The sequence below is a fragment of the Orbicella franksi genome, chromosome 11 (genome assembly GCF_964199315.1).
Source record: "Orbicella franksi chromosome 11, jaOrbFran1.1, whole genome shotgun sequence".
In the NCBI taxonomy this organism is placed as follows: Eukaryota; Metazoa; Cnidaria; class Anthozoa; order Scleractinia; family Merulinidae; genus Orbicella; species Orbicella franksi.
The window spans coordinates 16,260,755-16,282,626 of record NC_138155.1 but is presented as its reverse complement, the minus strand read 5'-3'; the positions used below and the strand labels follow the sequence as shown (position 1 = coordinate 16,282,626).

Below are 21,872 nucleotides of genomic sequence, written 5' to 3'. Positions count from 1 at the left end.
GTGGCCGGGCATTCTGGAGTTTAGCTAAATATTTGCATTTTTGACGTACTTTGAAAAGCTCTCGCGTCGCTCACAATCATTTGCCCAAAGACATTTTTACAGGAATCTGTAGACCGTCCTTCTGCGATTCAACCACCAGAAGCTTGATCCATTTGAAGGTTTCGCACATGGTGAAAATTAATTATATCCACGAAGTAGTTTTAAGTGAATCAAATACATGTCTTCGAAATTTAATTATTTTGCACCCAAAAAGACAACGCAACATTCCCTAAAATCAACCCAGTACACATTTAAACATTGCACAAAAATATATGAGTGTTTTAAAGACGGAAGAATGATGTGGTTTTGCATGCGAGGCTCTCAAACTTGTGTAATAAAATGGTGCGTCAAATGACGATTTTAACGGAGTTTGGTAATTTGCATATTTCTTTGAAATAAAAGAATATCTTGCCAAAAGACTATCCAGTAGTTTTTGTCATGCCCTAGCCTATCTACCATGAAAATATGAGCGAAATCGAATTTTCGACCCTGGCCGAGTTATTTTCTATTTTTATGGATAGGGACTCTTAAGAACTTGGTAAATTTATGCACTTTTCTTGGGGTGTTTCAGAGTCTTTTTGTTCTTCTACTACGTGTGGGAAGCGAATAAATACTGAGCAAGTGGCTCCGGAAGGAGCACGAAAGTTCGATTTAACCTCTCAGAACAGGACGACAACAGGCGTAAGACTTTGGCGATAGACCACTTTCGATATATTAAAATTCAGCCTAAAACAATAGACCCCAGTAAGAGGCTCTGGGGAATAACTACAGAGTTTGTGGAGTTTATTCCCCAGAGCCTCGTGCTGAGGTCTATTGTGTTAGGCTAAATTTTAATATATCGAAATTGATCCATCTTTTGATGTGTCGCTCTCAGTTGGTCCCGTTTCCTCTAAAAAAGCTGAAGCATCTTCCTACGAGTTTTATTACCTTCCCTTTGTTACACTTATAATAATTCCAGAACTTTTTTTTATTATTATTTCAGTGAATTAAAAAAAATCGGTATGCCCAATGAGTTATGAAGAAACCGGCCGAAAACCACCGCGAAACCGACGTCTGAACAATATATATTCAAAATGTTGATGTTCTCATTGTTGCAACGTGCGTGGGTGGTCGGTTTAATGTATAACAAAGTTCATATCTGTACTTTTATTAATTTTTGTCTTTTCAGAATACAATTGCAGCCAGAGAACCAACAAGACATGCGATGAATGTATTAAAGAATGGGTTAGACAATTTAGTTTCACCATTAAGAATATTGTTCGGTCACAAAAAGTTATTGCCATCGCTCAACAGGTGATTCCTTGAATGACAGAATTTATACCTTGAAGTCTCCATACAAAGGATTTTTTTTTTTTTTTTACTGACAGTTAAGACCAAAATACAAATTTACTGAATTGTCGCATTTTGTCGTTTGTAGTATAATTTTCCCTTTTATGAAGCATACGCAGTAATAACCCGATGCTTCGGTAGGTCGAAAACCAAAGAGAGTTCCAATTCTCAATTACAGATGTTCAAAAACAAATTAGGACCACAGCTAATTTTTTAATAGATGCTTGACCGGCTAAACAATGAAGACGCTAAAATCTCCAGAGCCCTCACGGATGGCATGGGCTGTGCACTTCTGTGCCGTGTGTGGTTGTAGTTTTGTTTGTTTGTTTGTTGTTGTTAAATCACTTCCTATTTCAAACAACGTCATCTTCGTTTTTGTCGCTTTTATTCAGTGCACATACTGTGCCAGCACGAAAAAATGCATGACATTTGACCCGGTGAAAGATACTTTCCACAACAAATGTCCAGGGCAGGACTGGAAATATCATTAGTTTTTGGGTATTTGTTATTTTAGCGAAATTTTCATACTTTATTACATTGCACTTCACGTTCATGATTTCACCAATAGTTTTCTAGTTGTTCCCAGTTATTTTATTGCCCTTTCACTGGTACTTTGGAGATAGTTGACCTCTGATCATATAGTTGCATGTCGCACTAATCCAAGAATGACTGCTCTCAACATTGCCTTTAGCCTGCGAACAGGCCCCCGGCGAGGACGGAAAAAAAAACATTGGCGAGCTCGAAACATCTTTGTTTTTGATGTGCCTATCCGCCCTTAGTGATTAGCCTGTGGCAAGTCAGTCAATGTGGTAATTAGACCTATCAAGAACCTACATTTTCTGTAGTTGCCAACAGTTCCAATCGACCTAATCAAATAGCCGGGCCGGGCGTCATAATATAGAGTGCAAGTAAGCAACATGTTCATGGAATATTTCAAACTTTGTCCCTCCAGGGCCAATACTTAGAGAGCTTAAAACATATAAATACAGTAAGCCTCATGAACCGTAGGAGTCGTGTAGGGCGGTCAACCGCATTTTATAAAGATCTGTCAAATATTTATCTCAAAGATGTCAACAATCAGCGATTTAACCAATCATATCATGATACCGGGAGCTGGTATCATGCCAGGAGCTGGTATCATGGAACGGCGGCATCAATAGAATGTCTACAGGTTCCCTCGCTTCGTTCGGGCTCACCGGGAGCCTGTTCGCAGGCTAGGAAGGGAAGGAAACTCGTATTATTTTATGGCGATTTTTCCGACGCACTATGATAATACTTGAAAAAGTTAAGTTGCAATTCATTTCCTCCTCGTCATATAGCTGTAGCCACAAAAGGCACAGAGAACCGTCAAAACCGGAAATAGTTTTAATGTCCTACATATTAAGAACTTTGTAAAAAACTGCCAAATGGTTTAAAGGTTCCGCATTGGTGGAAACACAGCTTCGCGTTTACCTACATTACGCGACAGTGGCTCTTTAAGAGCAAATGTGCCAAAAAATCAAAAATAGTTCGGTAAGGCTTGAAAACTCGAATTTGCCCTACTGTTGCATATAAGTAGGCCTTAGTAAAAGTAAAACCGCTATGTAGTTTTTTTCTTCAAATATCTTGGTATTTCCGAGAAAAAGGACATTATCGATTTCTCGTCCAGACATCAATCTAACGAGTGTTAACTGGGCTGAAAATCGACCTTTTTCATTCGATTCGCATTTCGTAACTATCGTACGCAAAAAAGTTGTAATGCAACCAACGTAATGCAGAATTATTCTTTGTCTTAAAAAGGACAATTTCAAGAATATTGGATTAATCTAATTATCTGACGGTAAAGAAAACCAGAGTGTTCTCCAAAATTGAGTTAGTCAGTCGGTGAAAAGAACTGTCATTTTGACCATGTACCATGTCTCGGAATTCCACAAGATTTTAGATTCTAACTATACTAGGATAGGTCTTTGAATATATGTAAAGTTTAGTTTGGGCAAATGATTAGGGACTCGTCAAAAAATTATTCAAATCACACACACAAAAAATTTAAAAAACGCCAACAGTCGAATGCGTGACCAAAAGTGCTACCATTGTTTTTGTCATTAAATCACTTCAATTCAAAATATCACAGAAATATCAGCACGACTTAAGCATAAAACAATATAAATATGTTAACCTTAGCTGGGTTTTCATGTCTTGACTATCAAACAACATTCCATCCTGCCATTTTAACGGTGTTCCATTAGCTTTGCATAACCTGTACGCATTCGTCTGGTGAATTTGAATCTCCCAAATCGCTCAATATTACCAAGTTCCTATGTAAATGTTCCTACGTTTTCCGTTTTGTTGAATAGCTTAATCGTGCTTTCAACAACTGGGTCCTGAGTTGCAGAGAAAAATGGAGAGACAGTAACAAAGAGAGAAACAGACAACAGGCAGCCCAAGCTCTCTCTATGAACCACACAAGCAACACAATATGGGATCGAATTATAAGGGTTTATATGGGATTTTCAACAAGATATCCATGGAGGTAGTTAAAAGTGAAAATTCTCAATAAAAATGGCTTACCTTATTCCATACGTGCGTTGTTTGCTCCTGGTATGGTTACTTTACCGATTTAACTTGATTTAAGCGACTTTTTGTAATTCCGGTTTTCCCTTCATAAAGAGAGGACAAGGCGAAACACCTCAGTCGGAACAGCCTGCCGAACGAAGTCAAAAATCCCACGCTAAATATACCCACGGCCACAAATCCACCGCAGAATTCAAGGGCAAAAGTTTATCTTTCATTTCAATCCTCTAGCCACACAATCGCAGCCGTGCGAGCGACGCTAGGCGGCTCTTCGTATCCCCAGTGAAACGATAAAACGGTGGAAGAGCTCCGTGTCTGTTTGATCCGCGACCCAACGACCGTTGAAATCGGCCTGGTAACCTTGTCATGTTGGCAAACCAAGACTCGCGGGAGTACTAGACCGCAATTTGTCAAATTTGTCAAACGTAAGATCAACGGCGAAAGCTCCGTAGAAACTGAGGAGATACAATCATTTTTGAAGTGGAAGTCATGGTAAGTTTTCACGTTTATGCACCTTTGAGTTACTTGGTCCTCGCCTCACCAATTTAACTTCATCTCCCCATAATTCGTTAATTCTCCTGAGCAAAACAGAGTTCAATTTGCTTACGGCAATTTCTTTCTCTTCGCTCTAGACAAAATTTTGCTGGCTTCCATAATATCCATAATTCCAAATTTTGTTGGCTTTCAGTTCCCTCACAATATTCGTAATTCCAAAATACCCTAAGAGAAGCAAATTTAGTTTATCAGCTCGGGAATATTTTATACAAGCAAATCAAAGATGCATAAACGAGAAAACTTACCACGACTTCCACTTCAAAAATGATTGTATCTCCTCAGTTTCTACGGAGCTTTCGCCGCTGATCTTACGTTTCTTTAGTTTTGAAGCCATTTTGCAAAAGCGTTCCGTACGATTTTTATTTTGCATTGTAAATTCGACCTGAGGGGACCCCAGGTGTTACAAGAAGTTTGGTTGACAAAATGCGGTCTAGTACCCCCGCGAGTCTTGGTTTGCCAACATGATGAGGTTACCAAGCCGATGTCAACGGTCGTTGGGTCGCCGATCAAACAGACACGGAGCTCTTCCATCGTTTTATCGTTTCACTGGGGATACGAAGAGCCGCCTGGCGTCGCTTGCAGGGCTGCGATTGTGTGGCTAGAGGATTGAAATGAAAAATAAACCTTTGCCCTTGAATTCTGCGGTGGATTTGTAGCCGTGGGTACATTTTAGCCTGGGATTTTTGACTTCGTTCGGCAGGCTGTTCCGACTGAGGTGTTTCGCCTTGTCCTCTCTTAATGAAGGTATACCGCAATTCAAAAAAGTCGCTTAAATCAAGCTAACTAGGTAAAATAACCACACCAGGAGTAAACAACCCACTTATGGAATAAGGTAAGCTATTTTTATTGAGAATTTTCACTTTTAACTACCTCCATGGATATCATGTAGAAAATCCCATATAAACCCTTATAATTCGATGCCATATTGTGCTGCTTGTGTGGTTCATAGAGAGAGCTTGGGCTGCCTGTGGTCAGACAAATATCCCGCCAACCAGACAGATAGACAGAGAAAGAGAGAAAAAGAGACAGATGGGGATAGAAAAACTAATTCGTTTGTTTTGATTTCCGTTTCTAGTGAGTCAATGGCAAGATTCTCCTCATTTCTGTTCCAGTGACCATCTTTGTGGTTATTGTGATACTGGGATGCACCATCTCCTGTGGCTGTGGGTGTGACTGTTGCTGCCGCTGTCCTCCTGGCCCTGGTTGTTCGAAAGCCGATTAAAATAACCCGAGCCGGGGTTAGCGGTTATTCCGCGACTAAATTTCTTATTCCCGGGATAACTAATCGGGGGATAAAATGGTGTTCCCGAAAACAGATTTAATCTTCGATTAACTATCCGTCGATTAAACTCGGATTAAGCCGGTAAAACCGGTCTGTGGTGGGAGAAAATGAAGTAGTACTAGGACCAGTATGGGAGGGAAGGGATAATTATGACGGCTCCTACCAATGATACGAACTTGTTGTTGAATAAAAAGAAAAAGAAAGCCCAATTCTTATATGTCAACTACATTTGCTTGCTATAAGAACCAATAAAAATGCTTAAATTAAAATTAGAGTCGTGATAGCAAATCTGTGCAAGATAAACGCTTGGCGAAGCTCACTGTGAGTCATTTTTCAAACTTACTTCTTTGTAATTTAGAAATTTAGAATAGCCTCTACTCGGAGTACCGTAATTCGGATGGCCTAATAAAGCAAGTTTGGCTGGGGGAAAATTGTAGAAAAGAGGAAAGCCATAAACTAAGTAAAGAAGCGAAAGCGGAGATTCTGCCGAATGAGATAAACAACTTTTTGAAGAACAAGCAAGGTCGACAGTAAAGGAAACTTTAACAATGTTTTGTCCATAATACTCGCCTTCGATCGAGCAAAACAAGCCTTTAATTCCACCACAGATCTTTCCTTTACACTACAGTGGCTAGTAAGCGACGATCTTTACCTCTGAGAGCGGAAATGTTGAAATTTCTCATGATTTCTCGCTTCGCCCTCGTTGTGAAAAACATTTTGCGGATCGGCGAACAGCGGTCCGTCCGAGAAACCGCGGGAAAACCGGACGCGGGATGGCTCATCCGTGAGGGAGTAGTAACATCTATTTTGCAAAAGTCGTCAGGTAGCTCGAATTGCTTTTCTTTCCTTACTGGGCCCGGCATTAAAGCAAAATCAACAAACTGTAAGTCCGCCATTTTGAATTGTTTGTCTGCTTTTTCATCCGATTACCGAGTTAATCCGACCACCTCGCTAGGTGTGTTAAATTTAACCCTTAGTTTAATCCTTGGATAGTGCTAATCGAGCTTCGAGGAACAGAAGTTAATCGAAGGATAAATTTATTCCGTCGATTAGGACGATTTAATCTTGGGTTAGCGCTAATCGGCTTTCGAACAACCGGGGCCTGGGTGTCTGCGCTGTTTTAGAACCATCTTCCATCACTGTTCCCGCTGCTGTTGTTGTTGCGAGAGAGATTCAGCTAGTTTATGAGGTACTATATCTGACAGAACTTTTTCTTCCAGAAGTTTGCGTAAGTACGCCCCACGTGTATCTTTATCTTTTAAAGTTTTAAGCGTATTCTCTTTCAAAATAACTAAAACTCTAATTCTTGCGATGAAAACAGTTCAGATGACATGGTTTTTCTGGCCCCGAATTTGAAAAACGCACGTAGGCCCAATTCAGTTGCCGGACTGATTAAATTCTTAAGAGACTGTAAGAATCTTGGACCACCACCCGGTTAGCTCAGTTGGTAAGAGCATCGGACTGCTGAGTGGAAGGCCGTGACTTCGAAACCAAGACCGGGCCACTAACGAGAGTCTTAAAATTATTGGGAAGATCGTACGCCGGCTGTGTGCTCAACATCTGCCTCAGTTCAGATGATCGCGTCATTGGGCAGTCACGTTAGGCTTGTCTCCTTCCCTTCTACACGTCAACCTTGGGGGGCAGTAAAGAACCCACTCACTAATGGAAAAGAGTAGGGAGAACAGTACCCGGTGCTGTGGTCTGTCATGTCACACGGGGTTAGTTGGATGGAGGCCGAGTGATGGGGTGACCACCTGTAATCATAACACTTTTTATTATAAGGTTTATTAATGTCAGCTAACTCTGTCTGCTGTTAAATAGAGTCAGTAAGTTATGAATACGCTCATACTTTATGAAGATCTTATATTGAACTACGGATGACAGGCTTGTACGGGAGGTCGAACCCACTAATCCATGACCTCTGCGATACCGGTCCAGTGCTCTTCCAACTGAGCTAACCAGCCAATTGGGAGCTGGTTATTTTGTTGGTTCATAATAAACCCGTGAGTGATGAAATACATTAGTGAATATAAATGTACAAAGATCACATACTGAACTGCAGATTAAATACAGGAAGATTGTGAACGATCTTCGCAGTTGTCAACGCTAACAAGCAGTGGCGAATAATTTTTCGTGCTTTCTTTTCGTTACTGCGATCGTTCACATCTTCATTTACAAAGATTAAATGTTAGACGACTGCATTCCCACTGAGTTTCGTAGTTACTGTGACGTTCCTGTTTGGATTTGTACCTAGGTTACTCCGCATTTACATGATGTATGCATACATACGAATGAATATTCCATAAGGAAAACCGTACCAAAATAAGTGGTGGGTCTAAAGAGAACGGCTAAAACGTAAAGTCAAAAAAGGGCAATGCTCTAATGGTCAGTCATCAAAGCCACATTCAAAAGGCAATCACTAGTGCAGTGATGAGTGTTGCAGCCCAGTAATAAAAGGTGAACAACAGTAGAGTGTTGCAATATGCTATGTCAACTTGTGGAAAAGAGAAGGAGCAATTAGGTAGAGGCGAATGGAAATCTCCTGTGAAAAGTCAAAAATTGGTCCAAAAGTTTACAACACGGTGTATTCCCAGGTGGTCACCCAAACAGGTACTGACGCCACCCAACGGGACTTGACTTGGGTGATCGGACGAGAACCGGTACGTTCCCTGTCGTGTGGTCGTAGACGAAAGAAACAAGTGGGGAAGTGTCTAATATAATTGCTTGCACTCTCTATTAAGGCGAGATTCTACCTGAAGGCTGTATTTTGGCTGGGTTTTATGGTTTTAACGCAAGTACCTAGTTCACGTTTCAAACAGTCAAAAATCTCTTCAATCAAAAAACTGGCTTGTCGGAAGCTTTAGCAGTCTTTTACTCCGCTTTTCTCCGGGTCAATAAATTAGGAGCAGGTTTTAATCTTGCACGGCGAGCAGAGACTGCGCGGTCACAATCAGAGTCTGAGACATTGTGTCTCTTAGAATTCTGAACTCGATCATCCTAATCCATTTCTTCTTTACGAGATTCTCGAATTTTATTTACCAGATAGTCATTAATATTATTTGGACGAATATCTTCATTTCCAATATCATCGCTTCCTCCAGCCGCTTGTGGCTGTCCACCGGTTGCCTCTGACAGTTCGTCTTTTGCTTCTGGTTGAGCATCAGGCGTTTCGTCATCTTGCTCTTCTCGCTGATCAAAGTTGTCGGACATATGTCCCAACTGCTTACACACTCGGCAACGAATCTTCGGGCAATTTCTTCCCGTGTGCCCAAGCTCACTGCATGCAATGCACACAGACTGTATATTATTGTGAATTGAACGGCACCATTCCCCACATATACGCAAGGAATATGGAATTGAAGGTTTATCCAAGATCATCTTGACTAAACGATGGCCTTTTTCCAATCCGGCCAGTTCATAATCTGTTTTGTACTTTAAACGAATCACCTCGCCGAATTCGCTCAAAGCAGACTTGACCTCTTCATCTTCCACATAGCAACGGAGATCCACTATGCTGAAATTTAAAAACCATTGTTAAGAAGAACTTCGGCGTCACCTCTTGACTCCAGCTCCAAAAGATATACTCCATCTCCCAGATCTTAAAATACAACAATTGAATCTTGGATTTCTTTCTGCATTCCAGCCTTAAGATCTCCAAGACCAATTCGATCGGGCGTTCGAAATGACAAGATTCATGTCTTTCGGTTCACCATATTGGCGTCCCGCAAGTGACAACGGTCAAACTTCAATAACTATAGATCACAACGACTTTTCCGCAAAATATAACAACAGCTTAACAGAAAAATTTCTTAGCAAAAACTATATAGTTTACCAAACTCTCGATGGCCTAAAATAGGCAAGAATTCAACAAATGGCACAGCCACCACTCGGACGAGAACCGCAACGTTCCCTGTGGTGTGGTCGTAGACGAAAGAAACAAGTCAAAAGTTGCTCAATTGCTTGCACTCTCTTTTAAGTCCCTTAGAAAGACGGCCTTTAATTGCTGTTGTGATGAAATTGCAATTACGTCTCGGCTACCTAACCAAGAGATTCCAAACCCAGCTAAAACTTCAAATCACAAAAGGGAAATTCTCCAATGGCCAGTCATCAAAGCCACATTCAAGAGATTACCTCTAGTGTAGTGGTCAGCGTTGTAGCGCTATAATCAAACAAGAAAATGTTCTAATATGCTGTCAACTTGCTGGAAAAATAAAAAATAATTTTGAAAACAGAGGGATCGATGATGTGGAGGCGTATGGAAATAATCTCTAGAGAGTCCAGTCCAAAACTAGCTCCAAAACTCTACAACACGGCGTATTCCCAGGTGGTCACCCAGCCAGGTACTGACGCCGCCCAACAGGGCTTGACTTCGATGATCGGACAAGAACCGATACCTTCCCTGTGGTGTGGTCGTAGACGAAAGAAACAAGTCAAAAGTTGCTCAATTGTTTTGACTCTCTGTTAACTCTCTTAGAAGGAAGGCGTTTAATTGTTGTTGTGATGAAATTGCAATTACCTTTCGGCTACCTAACCAAGAAATTCCAAAGCCAGCTAAAACTTCAAATCACAAAAGGGCAATTCTCCTGTGGTCAGTCATCAAAGCCACAAACAAGAGATTACCTCCAGTGTGCTGCTCAGTGTTGCGGCGCTATAATCAAACAAGAAAATTTTCTAATATGCTGTAGACTTGCTGGAAAAATAAAAACATTTTGAAAACAGAGGGATCAATGATATGGACGCGTATGGAAATCTTCTCTGAAGAGTCCAGTCCCAAAATGGGTCCAAAAGTCTACAACACGGCGTATTCCCAGGTGGTCACCCAGCCAGGTACTGACGCCGCCCAACAGGACTTGACTTCGGTGATCGGACGAGAACCGGTTTTTTTTTTCTAAAAAGGCTCGAAGTGCTTTTTTTATTTACAATCCTCTAGTTATTTTATCAACTTATGAAATATCGTTGTTTTTACAAATAGTGTCATAAAATAAATAAGACTTATCAGTGTTCCTCAAAAGTTTCCATTTAGTGTCTCGTTAATTTACATTATTTGGTAGCACAATATTATTATCACAATGTAAATGTTAAAGTGTCATTTTCTACTGTTGCAAAAACGTCTCCTAAACACCAATGATGCGGAAAGTAATATTGTGTGTGTCCTAACTTATATAACTTGTATTGGAAACGCAAATGCGATTTCACCATAGCTTTAAACAGCGCTTCGGGCAGATATGTCAAGTTCTTTGTTCGGTAGTTGACAGCGGATTTATAGATAGCCCAGCGGGCCAATGTTAGTGTCCAGTTAACTAAATCTAGTGATCTCCGTGTTAGAGAGTCATTGGTCGTTTTGGCTTTTCCAAATAACTTTCCTTGTGTGGTGAGTATCAGTTTTCGTTCAGTGATTTTATCCACATATGTCTGTAGCTGGTTCCAGAAATTATGGACAGTAGGGCAATCGAGTATGGCGTGCTCCAAGGTGTCGGTGGCACCACATCGGTGACAATACGGTGTGGCATACACCCCGATCCTGTTTAAAGACAAGGTGGTGGGGAGAACTCTGTGAGCGATCTTCCAGTTTACATCATCGTGTTTGTTGTTGATTAGCGGTGGATATAAAGCTTTCCATTGTTTAGCGTTAAAGCAGGGTTCTGGTTGTAGATTCTGCTTCCAATGGTCTACAGCAGGGATAACAGGCTTCTCGGCTTGCAGCAAATGTGTGTAAAAATGACGCGTCCTGCACAATGAAATATCGATGGGTGTTTATCCAGGGCTGGAGTTCACAATACCAAAACAAGGTTGCAAGGCAGGCGGCGGCCAGACTGAGGCAGTACAAATCTTTTGGGACCATTCTGGGGGAAGAGCGACAAATAGCTCTCTCAGTTCTTCTGTTGTTCTAGATAAGGTGCGCGGATTTTTGTCTGTTAGCATGTCATGTATGGCTGACACGGGTAGGTACCCCGCGATAACTTCATAGCAGATGTCTCTAATGCGGGTAATTCCAGCTGCAATCCAATCTGTAAAGATCAGGGGCTTGTCTTCAGTGGTAATTTCAGGATTCAAGAACAGGGGCTCATTGAGGATATCAGTGACGGACTCAGCGGATCTGGTCCGCACGCGGTGATCCTTATGTCGGTGCCAAGCCGTTAGCAGTTCCTTATGAAAACTGGGTATGTCTCGATCGATACGCTGCAACGAATAGTCCACTGCGAGAGACATCTTTCCAAGACGAAGATTGGAGATACGAAGAAAGTATGAAGTGAAATGTTTCCAGTGTGCTTTTTCCTCTGAAAGAAGCCTCCTCAAGGTGTTCAGACGTAAACTTCCGATTTTAGTCTGCAAACGAAGGATGTTGAAACAACCTTCCTTTAGGGGAAGGGCCAGGATGTCCTTTGTAGCCAGATGACGTTTGTAGTTCCAAAAGAAATCATAAAGTGATTGTTCAATCTGTGATACTGCCCAAGCAGGCATCGGTAGTGAAGTGGCGTTATACCATAATGTTGAAGCTAGGAGGCCGTTAATCACGAGCGCTTTACCTTTATAGCTTAACTCCCTGTGTCGCCAAGCGACAATGATGTTATTTATTTTCTGTATTTTAGCCTACCAATTCAGTCTCGTGCAGTCCACGTTACCAAAGAAAATGCCAAGAATCTTCTCAGGGATAAAGTCATTATACAAATCAAAACCGTGAAGTTGATCCGTCCGCTCCTTAAAAGCTCCACACCAGAGCCCCTTGCATTTTCCTTTGTTTATTTTTGCACCAGAGGCGCGTTCATACAAATCAAATACGGTAAAAGCTTCATTAATGGAAGCATCGTCGGATAGCAACAGCGTCGTATCATCTGCATATTGTGACAAATTTAACTCTTCCTCGGAGTCAGGCGGTCGAATACCATGAATTCTAGGATTTTCGCGAATGTTTATAGCCATTGTTTCTGCGGTTAGGACATAGAGGGGCATAGAGAGGGCACAGCCCTGTCTAAGTCCGCGTTCTAGTTTAATAAAAGCGGTGAGCCAACCATTTGTCTTGACAGAGCTAGAGGCATCGTGATATATCAATTTAATCCAATTAATGAAGTTGGCTCCAAAACCAAAGCGTTCCAGACAAGCAAATAAAAAGTCGTGGGAAACTCGGTCAAAGGCCTTCATCTGGTCAATACTGATGAAGGCTAGATTGGTGTTTTTCTCATTGACATAGGATATGACATCATTGAGAAGACGAGTGTTATCGTTAATTGTCCTTCCTTTTATACAGGCAGTTTGATCAGAGTTCACGATTAGGGGTAGTACTTGTTGCAGCCTGTTCGCCAGCGCCTTTGTCAAAATGTTGTAATCAGTATTGAGTAGAGTTACTGGTCGCCAGTTCTTTAATTGTGTTCGGTCTCCTTTTTTAAACAATAAAGTAACGATTCACCGCCGCTGTGAAACAGTAAGAAGGCCATTATCAAAAGCATAATTGTAGACACGTGTTAACTTCTCCCCGAGAATAGGCCAAAAGTGTTTATAAAAGTTCGACGTCAAGCCATCGCAGCCAGGTGATTTGTTGCTTTCCATTGCCATCACAGCTTTTCTTAACTCCTCCTCTGTAATAAGACCTTCGCAGGACTCACGTGCTTCATCAGGTAATTTTTGGATAGCACAGTCTAGAAATTTGTTTCTTGCATGTGCATCACTGGGTTGGGCTGTAAAGAGTTGTTTGTAGAATTTGTGGGTTTCCTTTAGCAGATCTTGTGGTTCCGAGACGACATCAAGGTTATCTTTTGTCAAAACACGAATCGTTTGTTCTGCTTTTCGGCATTTCTCAAGCGAATAGAAGTAGCGTGTGCTCCGTTCTCCTTCTTCTAAAAACTGAGCTTTCGTTCTAATTTTAGTGGCTTCTAAATCTTTCAGTTCCAACTGCTTTAATTTTTCTGTCGCAAGAAGGTAGTTCTCAATGTCCCGTGTGTTACCATTGTTGGATTTTTCCTGCAGCTTTATGAGGTTACGTTCTAGTTGAAACTTTTCATGGCGTTTCAGCTTTCCTGGTATTTTCCCGCATCGAATTGCAACGATTTTGAAACCTTGTTTCGCCTTATCCCACCATAGTAGCGGGTCTTCAAAAACTTCGAAGTTGGTTTTCCAAAAAGTCCAGAAATCGTTGATCTCGGACTCAAAGGCCGCGTTAGACAATAGATTGTTGTTAAAGTGCCAGTATCCGGGTCCACGTTTTATCCTGTCAAAGTTTAAAGTCAGACAGACACTGTCATGGTCAGAATGAGGATAGGGTTTGATCGAGGCGTCCATAACAAATTGATTTAAGGAGTGGCTAATTAAGAATTTGTCAATTCGTGTACGTATGTGTGTTCCATTTGTGGGATGTCGCGCAGTCCAAGTGAAGCACCGCTTATCCTTATTTCGATCCCTCCAAATATCAGATATGTTAAGTCGTGTGCAAATTCCATGGAGAGTTGTGGCAGCAAAATTCCTAGCATTTGGATTTCCACCGAATTTATCCCTTGCGTCTGCGATGCAATTAAAGTCACCACCGATGATGTTGTCAAGCTCCTCGGAAATAAGACCAGCCAAGCTAGAAAAGAAAATTCGTCGATCGCTGTCTGTTTGAGGTGCGTATATGTTTATGATGTTCAAGGTTTGATCATCAAGTTCCAGAGCAATATTTAAAATCCGACCTTCATTGTCACTTCGTATATGATTCACAATACACTCAAGGCGTGAATGAATGAGGATAGCGACACCTCTCGCAGTATTTGTGCCATGATTAAAGATAACATCACCGATCCACTCGCGTTTGATTTGCATCTCCATGTCAACACTCCAATGAGTTTCTTGAACTAGAATTATATCTAGTCTGTTTCGAAGAAAATAGGAAAAAGCCATTTTTCGTCGATTAGGGGAGCGAAGCCCCTGTGAGTTTACAGTTAAAATGGTTGTCATGACTAAACAGAGGAAGATGATTATAAAGTCCCGGTCCAATGTTCGTTATAAAAAATAAGAAAGCTAACTTGCAGACGACTTATGATCGGTATCGGAGGCAGTCTTTTTCTCCTTTCTTCTTCCGTTAGGAAGGTTTGGCGGAGGATGAATTCTCTGACGACGAACGGAGACGTTAGCCTTGCCGTCAGAATCAGTGTCAGTTGTGTGTTGTCGTTTTAATCCTTGTGCTCTTTCCTCGTGCTCCATTTCTTCATCGTGATTTTCTGGAACGGATTGACTTTCATTTACTTGATTATTTTGCGTAGGCGTATCCTTTTCTGAGTCTTCTTCAGACTCACTTGGCACCCCTCGCTGTGCATCTTGCTGAGCATCGGCCGCGGCGCCATCTCGATCTGCGTGGGGCTCGTCTTCGTCGTTCGCTTCCCTCTGCTCACAATTATACGACATGTGTCCTCGCTGCTTGCACACTCTGCAGCGAATCATCTGGCACTTTTTCTAGTATGCCCAAGTTCCTTACATTCCAAACATACAGGTTCCTGTTATTGTGTATGATTCTGCACCACTCACCTCCGATTCGCATAGAATACGGCAAAGACGGTTTGTCCAAAACCATCTTCACCAGGCGATTCCCGTTTTCCATACCGACCAAATCGTGGTCGGCTTTGTATTTGAGACGGATCACGTCACTTTTCAAAACACCATACTCCGTTAGGGCCAATTTTACCTCCTCGTCGTCTACGTAGGAGCGAAGACCCAAAATACTGACGTTCAAAACCTTCCCATGAGGAGGAGAGCAATCAAAGTGGAACTCGTCGACGTCAAAACCGTTGCTAACAAGAAGCTCTGCGTCAGCTTTCGTTTCAAGTTCCAGCAGGTATACATTATCTCCAAGATCTTGAAATACTTTCAAAGTGTCGCTGATTTCCTTTTCAATTCCAGCTTTAAGATCACCTAAACCAATTCTAACAGGTGAACGAAACGTGACGCTCCTTTCTCTACGGTCCGCCATATTGGCGTCCCGAAGTTACGGAACACAAAACTCCCACAATCAAAGTATGGTTAGGCTTTTCCACAAAATAAGACCGCCAACTAATCAAAAAACTTTTCCGAAAACAAATCACAATATCTAAACACTTCGATGGCCAAGCACAGGCAAAGATTCCAAAGATTCACAGAGAGCTCGCACGAGAACCGGTACGTTCCCTGTGGTGTGGTCGTAGACGAAAGAAACAACTCAAACCTTGCCCAATTGCTTGGACTCTCTTTTAAGTCTCTTAGAAGGAAGGCCTTTAATTGCTGTTGTGACGAATTTCCAATTACGTCTCGGCTACTTAACCGAGAGATTCCAAAGCCAGCTAAGACTTCAAATCACAAAAGGGCGATTCTCCAATGGTCAGTCATCAAAGCCACATTCAAGAGATTGCCTCCAGTGTGCTGCTCAGTGTTGCAGTGCTGTAATCAAACAAGAAAATCTTCTAATATGCTGTCAACTTGCTGGAAAAATAATTCCAAAAAAAAAAAGACAACATTTTGAAAACAGAGGGATCAATGATGTGGAGGCGTATGGAAATCTTCTCTGAAGAGTCCAGTCCCAAAATGGGTCCAAAAGTCTACAACACGGCGTATTCCCAGGTGGTCACCCAGCCAGGTACTGACGCCGCCCAACAGGACTTGACTTCGGTGATCGGACGAGAACCGGTACGTTCCCTGTGGTGTGGTCGTAGACGAAAGAAACAACTCAAACCTTGCCCAATTGCTTGGACTCTCTTTTAAGTCTCTTAGAAGGAAGGCCTTTAATTGCTGTTGTGACGAATTTCCAATTACGTCTCGGCTACTTAACCGAGAGATTCCAAAGCCAGCTAAGACTTCAAATCACAAAAGGGCGATTCTCCAATGGTCAGTCATCAAAGCCACATTCAAGAGATTGCCTCCAGTGTGCTGCTCAGTGTTGCAGTGCTGTAATCAAACAAGAAAATCTTCTAATATGCTGTCAACTTGCTGGAAAAATAATTAAAAGAAAAAGAAAACATTTTGAAAACAGAGGGAGCAATGATGTGGAGGCGTATGGAAATCTTCTCTGAAGAGTCCAGTCCCAAAATGGGTCCAAAAGTCTACAACACGGCGTATTCCCAGGTGGTCACCCAGCCAGGTACTGACGCCGCCCAACAGGACTTGACTTCGGTGATCGGACGAGAACCGGTACGTTCCCTGTGGTGTGGTCGTAGACGAAAGAAACAACTCAAACCTTGCCCAATTGCTTGGACTCTCTTTTAAGTCTCTTAGAAGGAAGGCCTTTAATTGCTGTTGTGATGAATTTCCAATTACGTCTGGCTGTATTTAGTTTTATTTTTTTTAGGCCACAAAACGTTTACTGAGCTCTAGCGCAATGCATTCCGGGAAGGTTTTTTCTACTTACGTAAGGGAAGACATGGCGGTTGTTTGAAGAAATTATACTTTATAAGTCTAAATTCAGTTCTCGCTTTTTAAACTTTGACGCTGGCATTGTTTGGGAAATGGGCTGCAAATCACGAAAGGATTGTTTTCTTGGGGAAGAACTGCTCTGGGACTTTGCTGCCTGGATCGATCTGACTACAAACGCCGATACCTCGATTGTATCAGTTTGTTCAAAGATCATAGTACAGTTTGGTTCTTTAAAACGTGCTGATGACTTGGGGGTCTATCAAGGCTTTATGATGTCTCTCAACCACCAGGCAGGGATGTAAGGTATTTTAAAAGAGCACTTAAGACTACGATATATATATGTCTTTACTGTTTGATTATGGTATTTTCTTTGGCGCTCCATCAATCTCAAGGGGCGTGTTAAAAACACGAAATGGCGAAATAGTACTAAAGTTATAAGATATTACCGTTCCACTGAAATCTCCATCTGTTGCCGAATGTATTCTGTAGATTAATTCAGAGAAATAAAAGAAACATCTACAGTTACAAATTCGCCGTCTCAAACCTTTGGGTAATTTGGATTCCAGTCTCTCTTTGTTAACAGGGCGCGGTTTGAGACGCCTAGGATTTTCTTGATCAAAATGGCGGTGTTTAGTTTTGACATCGGAAGAAAACGAATTGTTTATCTCGTCTTTACCATCAAGCAGCGGCTATGACAAAAAGGCGAGACAGAGGCGTTTGTTCATGTGCTTCAGTGAAGCCCATCAATGAAAAGTTTTAAACTTACTTCCCGCGTGTCGGCGGATCTAGAAAAGGTAATATTATAGGCTTTGCTTGTCTCACTACAGAAAACTACAAAAATGATAACTTAAAAAATTACTCATGTGTATGCCTCTTATGATTATTTTCTTTAATTTGTCGGGATTTATTTACCTGTACTTACAGTCCAAGTTGCTAACCATTTGATTTCTAAAAGGGGGTTTGACTAATTGCGGAAAAAACAATCTTGCACAAGAAAATTAGGAGAAGGAAATCTTATACCAGTAAGCATTGGAAAAGTGGTAAAGAAAGTGGAAAACAAATTAATTACACAAGTACCAATGCAGAAAAAAATTCTTCCTTGGAAGGAAGTGTCCACATCCCCACCCCTCTCCCCCTGAACTCAAAAATTAAATGCTCCGTCCCCAAACAGAATAAATCGGGCAACAATTACAACTTTTATTGGAGCGGTTATATCTTCTAACGTTGGCTCTTATCTTTAGTACCATTTCACCATTTCGCCGTTTTGCTATTTCGTCATTTCGCCATTTCGTGTTTTAAACACGCCCAATCTCACGTGTTGTGTTTTACCTCACAATGGCCGATGGAAACAACCTGTTTCCCAGATCCCCATTCTATTTCCTATTTTCCTTTGACTTACAAGAAGACAGCTAAGATTATGTGGGATCTGATTTTGACTTTGAACACTATAAACAGAAGCTACATCTACGTATCGTATTGGCACCCAGACAGATTTTTTTCCAAAAATGTGCAATTGCGTGGAAAAAAGCCAGGTTAGTGTTTGAAATATAATTTGTAGTCAATTCACTGAGCTTGGGGGTGAATCAGAGCCAGACTGGACAGTGCCCGACAAACTTTCTTTTCTGGCCTTGACAGATGAATTTATTTCTGAAGACGGTGACACTATTATCGGTGGGGAATTTAACTACATTGGAAACATGAGGCCCGGTAAAATAGGCGGAGATCAGAATGGAAGACCATTGACTGCAGCATAATATTTCACAAGCCTGCCGGACAGTCCTTGTAGAGACTGTTCTTACTGCATGGCTCATTGTTTGTTTTATGTATCTGTCTGGATTTGCAAAACCATAGCCACAGAATTTGACTTGTCATTGATAATCTTGATACAATTCTGTCCTACAGCTAGCTTTCCACAAGGCTTATCGTAGCAGAAATAACAGCAAATAACTCTCCTGTATGCCTTTTGAGGCCAGGAAGACTAAATTCACCGTCGTTTGGTTGAATCATGAATTGTACAATTTAATTAAGAGTGCTTTTAACATGAAATTGGAGTCTAAATCAACACGTACGTACAGACATCAAAACCGCGGCGGAGAGCTAATCTATCGCTTTCTAAAGGTCTGCATCGTCCTAAATGGACTGAACAAGAGCTTCCTACGTCGAGAATCGATTGAACTTCAAACAAACTAGGCCATAGTTAGCAGTAAGCGAACACTCAACATGTTGTCGTTACGTCAATTATCGCCCGGAAGCCACGCAAATAAATTTCTTCCGCGCTAGCAAATCACGGACAGTCCTGTTAGTTAGCTAGGCCGAGAACGTCTAAAATTGATAAAACAAGGAAGTCCTACTCACGATCAGCGCTTGACCTCATGTTCTTCACCCTAGTCGTGGCCGTTTTGCTCGCGAATAGCAATGTCCCGGATGTACATGAATTTTGTCGAGCACGGAACGGCCGTATCCAGATTTCAACAGATTTTTTTCTAAGTCTTTAGCTACATCAAAATTCAGAGCAAATGACGCCAACAGCAGCTAGAAATGTTTAGTCCATTGCACGTCTAAGCCCTAAATTGATGTGGCTAAAGAGTTTTGCTGTCTAAAGCAAGCACAACATTATCGCCACAGGGCAAAAACGGCCTACTGTTACGGGACTAAATGCGACCCGTACAGTGTACACATCTCAGGCCTGCCTCACGTACGATAATGGACGATGCTTGCTAGCAAATCGTTAGACTTGCGCCTTCATTGGACTTAATGATGTCCTCGGGCAGACTTCCTTTAGACAGCAAATACAGAACGCTGATCGGTCGGCTCCTTGTCGGAGTCACCGCGCGAAATGAATTCAGACGAGTGTAGCCTGGGCTAAGCTTAACACAAATTGAAAAGGGGGTCGGGAGGGGGGTCGATAAATAACGAGAAAAAAACCCTAAATAAATGAAACATGCGGCAAGGAGTTTCTACATTTCATGCTAGGTAAGATTTACAAGCTGCTGTTATAGCGAGAGCAAAAAATAATTTAAAAAAAAACAAACAAACAAATAAATCAAAAAAACACTTGATTCAGTCTTTAACACCGTTTTCATAAATCAAGACATATATTTCAGGGAACAAGACTGGATGACCCAGAAAGGTCGAAAAACGAGCGTGTCTAATTTTCTGTCGATCTTTGTAAAGCATCTAGAGTCAAACTAGGGAATTCCCTGAGCAGTTTCGGACATTCTGTGCCAATATATGTCTGAATTTATGAAAACCGTGTTAAAAACTTTGCACCAATATAGCGGGCATGTTTTTGGAAAATCGGTCAGATATATATTTTAAAACACTTACACACGTACATTTATTTTATATTTTATTAATTATTAGATAAGTAATCGTAGTTAGGTGTCCCCAGTTAGTATTCATTGTATGCTAGCGACTTCGACACCTTAATAAAGTTCTTATCTTATCTTATCTTATCTTGTCTTGTCTTGTCTTGTCTTTACAAACAATCACTTCGCAATTCAATTCATGTGATGTTTGGCGTGATCGCTACAAAGATGCACGAACTTTCACGTGGATCGGGCATCACCGTACGGATGGTTCTCTTATTCGCAATTCGCACACGTATCGACAAGTTTCTAATTACCAAGACAATGAATCAATTTGTTATGGACAGCTCCATTCCCACATTCTGATCATGATTATCTTTGTTACTTTTGAAGTTATACGAGGCCCTGGATACTGACACTTTAATAGGGGAATCCTTGTTTACAATATTTGCCTCATTAGAATAAGCAGTTCAGTTTCTGATGGAGCTACAAATAAATCAGTTCTGAATATTGAAAGGTCATGGTGCGATTAACTCTGGCAAAGAATATGAGCCTGTTGTACTGGACACTTCTTGTGCAACACGGGTGTAGAAACTCAAAATTTTACAGATTAGCGCTCTTGCCACCCAGAAATTTTGCAGTTTTTGAAAGACAATATCTCGTTGAGTATTACACCCAAAGAACTAAAAATTTCACCATGTATTAAAGTTTACTAGCTCTTTAGCTGCCTGGAGTCAATTCATATCTAAAATGTTTCCTTTTGTACGCAAAGTCGTATGCAAATGAACAAAAATGTAAACAATGACGTTAGCATGAATCCCCTATAGTGAATTACATGCTTTCTAACGCAGCGTTCGAGGTCCAAATAAAACACTTCCTGGACTGATTGGCAAAAGAAATACTACCGAAACAGGTAGAGTGTTTTTTCCGGGGTTTTTTCGAGGACGGGCGAAACAGTTGCCTTTAGCGACAAACGAGAACGTTTTGGGTCACATGGCCTGAAGCCATCAAATGAAAAGTCAAACGCACGCGAGCATATTCCTTCGCGCGGTCTGTGGCTCGGTTCTTCCAGCCTGAGTTTTTCCCACGCGCTTCTTCTCATGATCAGTCGTCGATCTTTCGCTCTGATTGTTACTTAGTAGTGCAACATGATGCATATAAAAGTTTTTTATAACACTTCTTTTCCCGAAGATCGATGTGAAGTGATAACGACGGACGAGAATGAGGTGGCGACTTGCGATGATCTTATGCAAATCGTACGGGATAAATTAGAGTGTTTAGGAACGTGAAGGAATGTGATCACGTGCGCTTACCTATTTGGCGTCAGTTTTAGACCACGTGGGCTTAATTCAAATACGCTTCTTGACAACGGCAACTGTTTCGCGCGTCTCTCTACGGGTCCGCAAAGGCTATCTTTAAAACAGGGAACGGGGAATCGGGGAATGGGAATGGGAATGGGAATG

The 21,872-nt window shown here is 41.5% G+C and overlaps 1 protein-coding gene, 2 non-coding genes and 2 pseudogenes across 3 annotated transcripts in view; all 5 read right to left on the bottom strand.

The window, feature by feature from the left end:
- The window catches only part of LOC145503082 (sacsin-like), a 166,242-nt gene that overhangs the window by 56,331 nt on the left and 88,039 nt on the right, over window positions 1–21,872 (bottom strand). The window lies entirely within an intron of this gene.
- Window positions 8,325–8,443, bottom strand: LOC145461644 (5S ribosomal RNA; annotated as a pseudogene).
- LOC145461642 (5S ribosomal RNA) lies at window positions 10,055–10,173 on the bottom strand (annotated as a pseudogene).
- On the bottom strand, window positions 16,288–16,406 carry LOC145461523 (5S ribosomal RNA). The gene has a single exon (XR_014040654.1). It is a non-coding gene; the product is annotated as a 5S ribosomal RNA (ribosomal RNA).
- Window positions 16,789–16,907, bottom strand: LOC145461522 (5S ribosomal RNA). The gene has a single exon (XR_014040653.1). It is a non-coding gene; the product is annotated as a 5S ribosomal RNA (ribosomal RNA).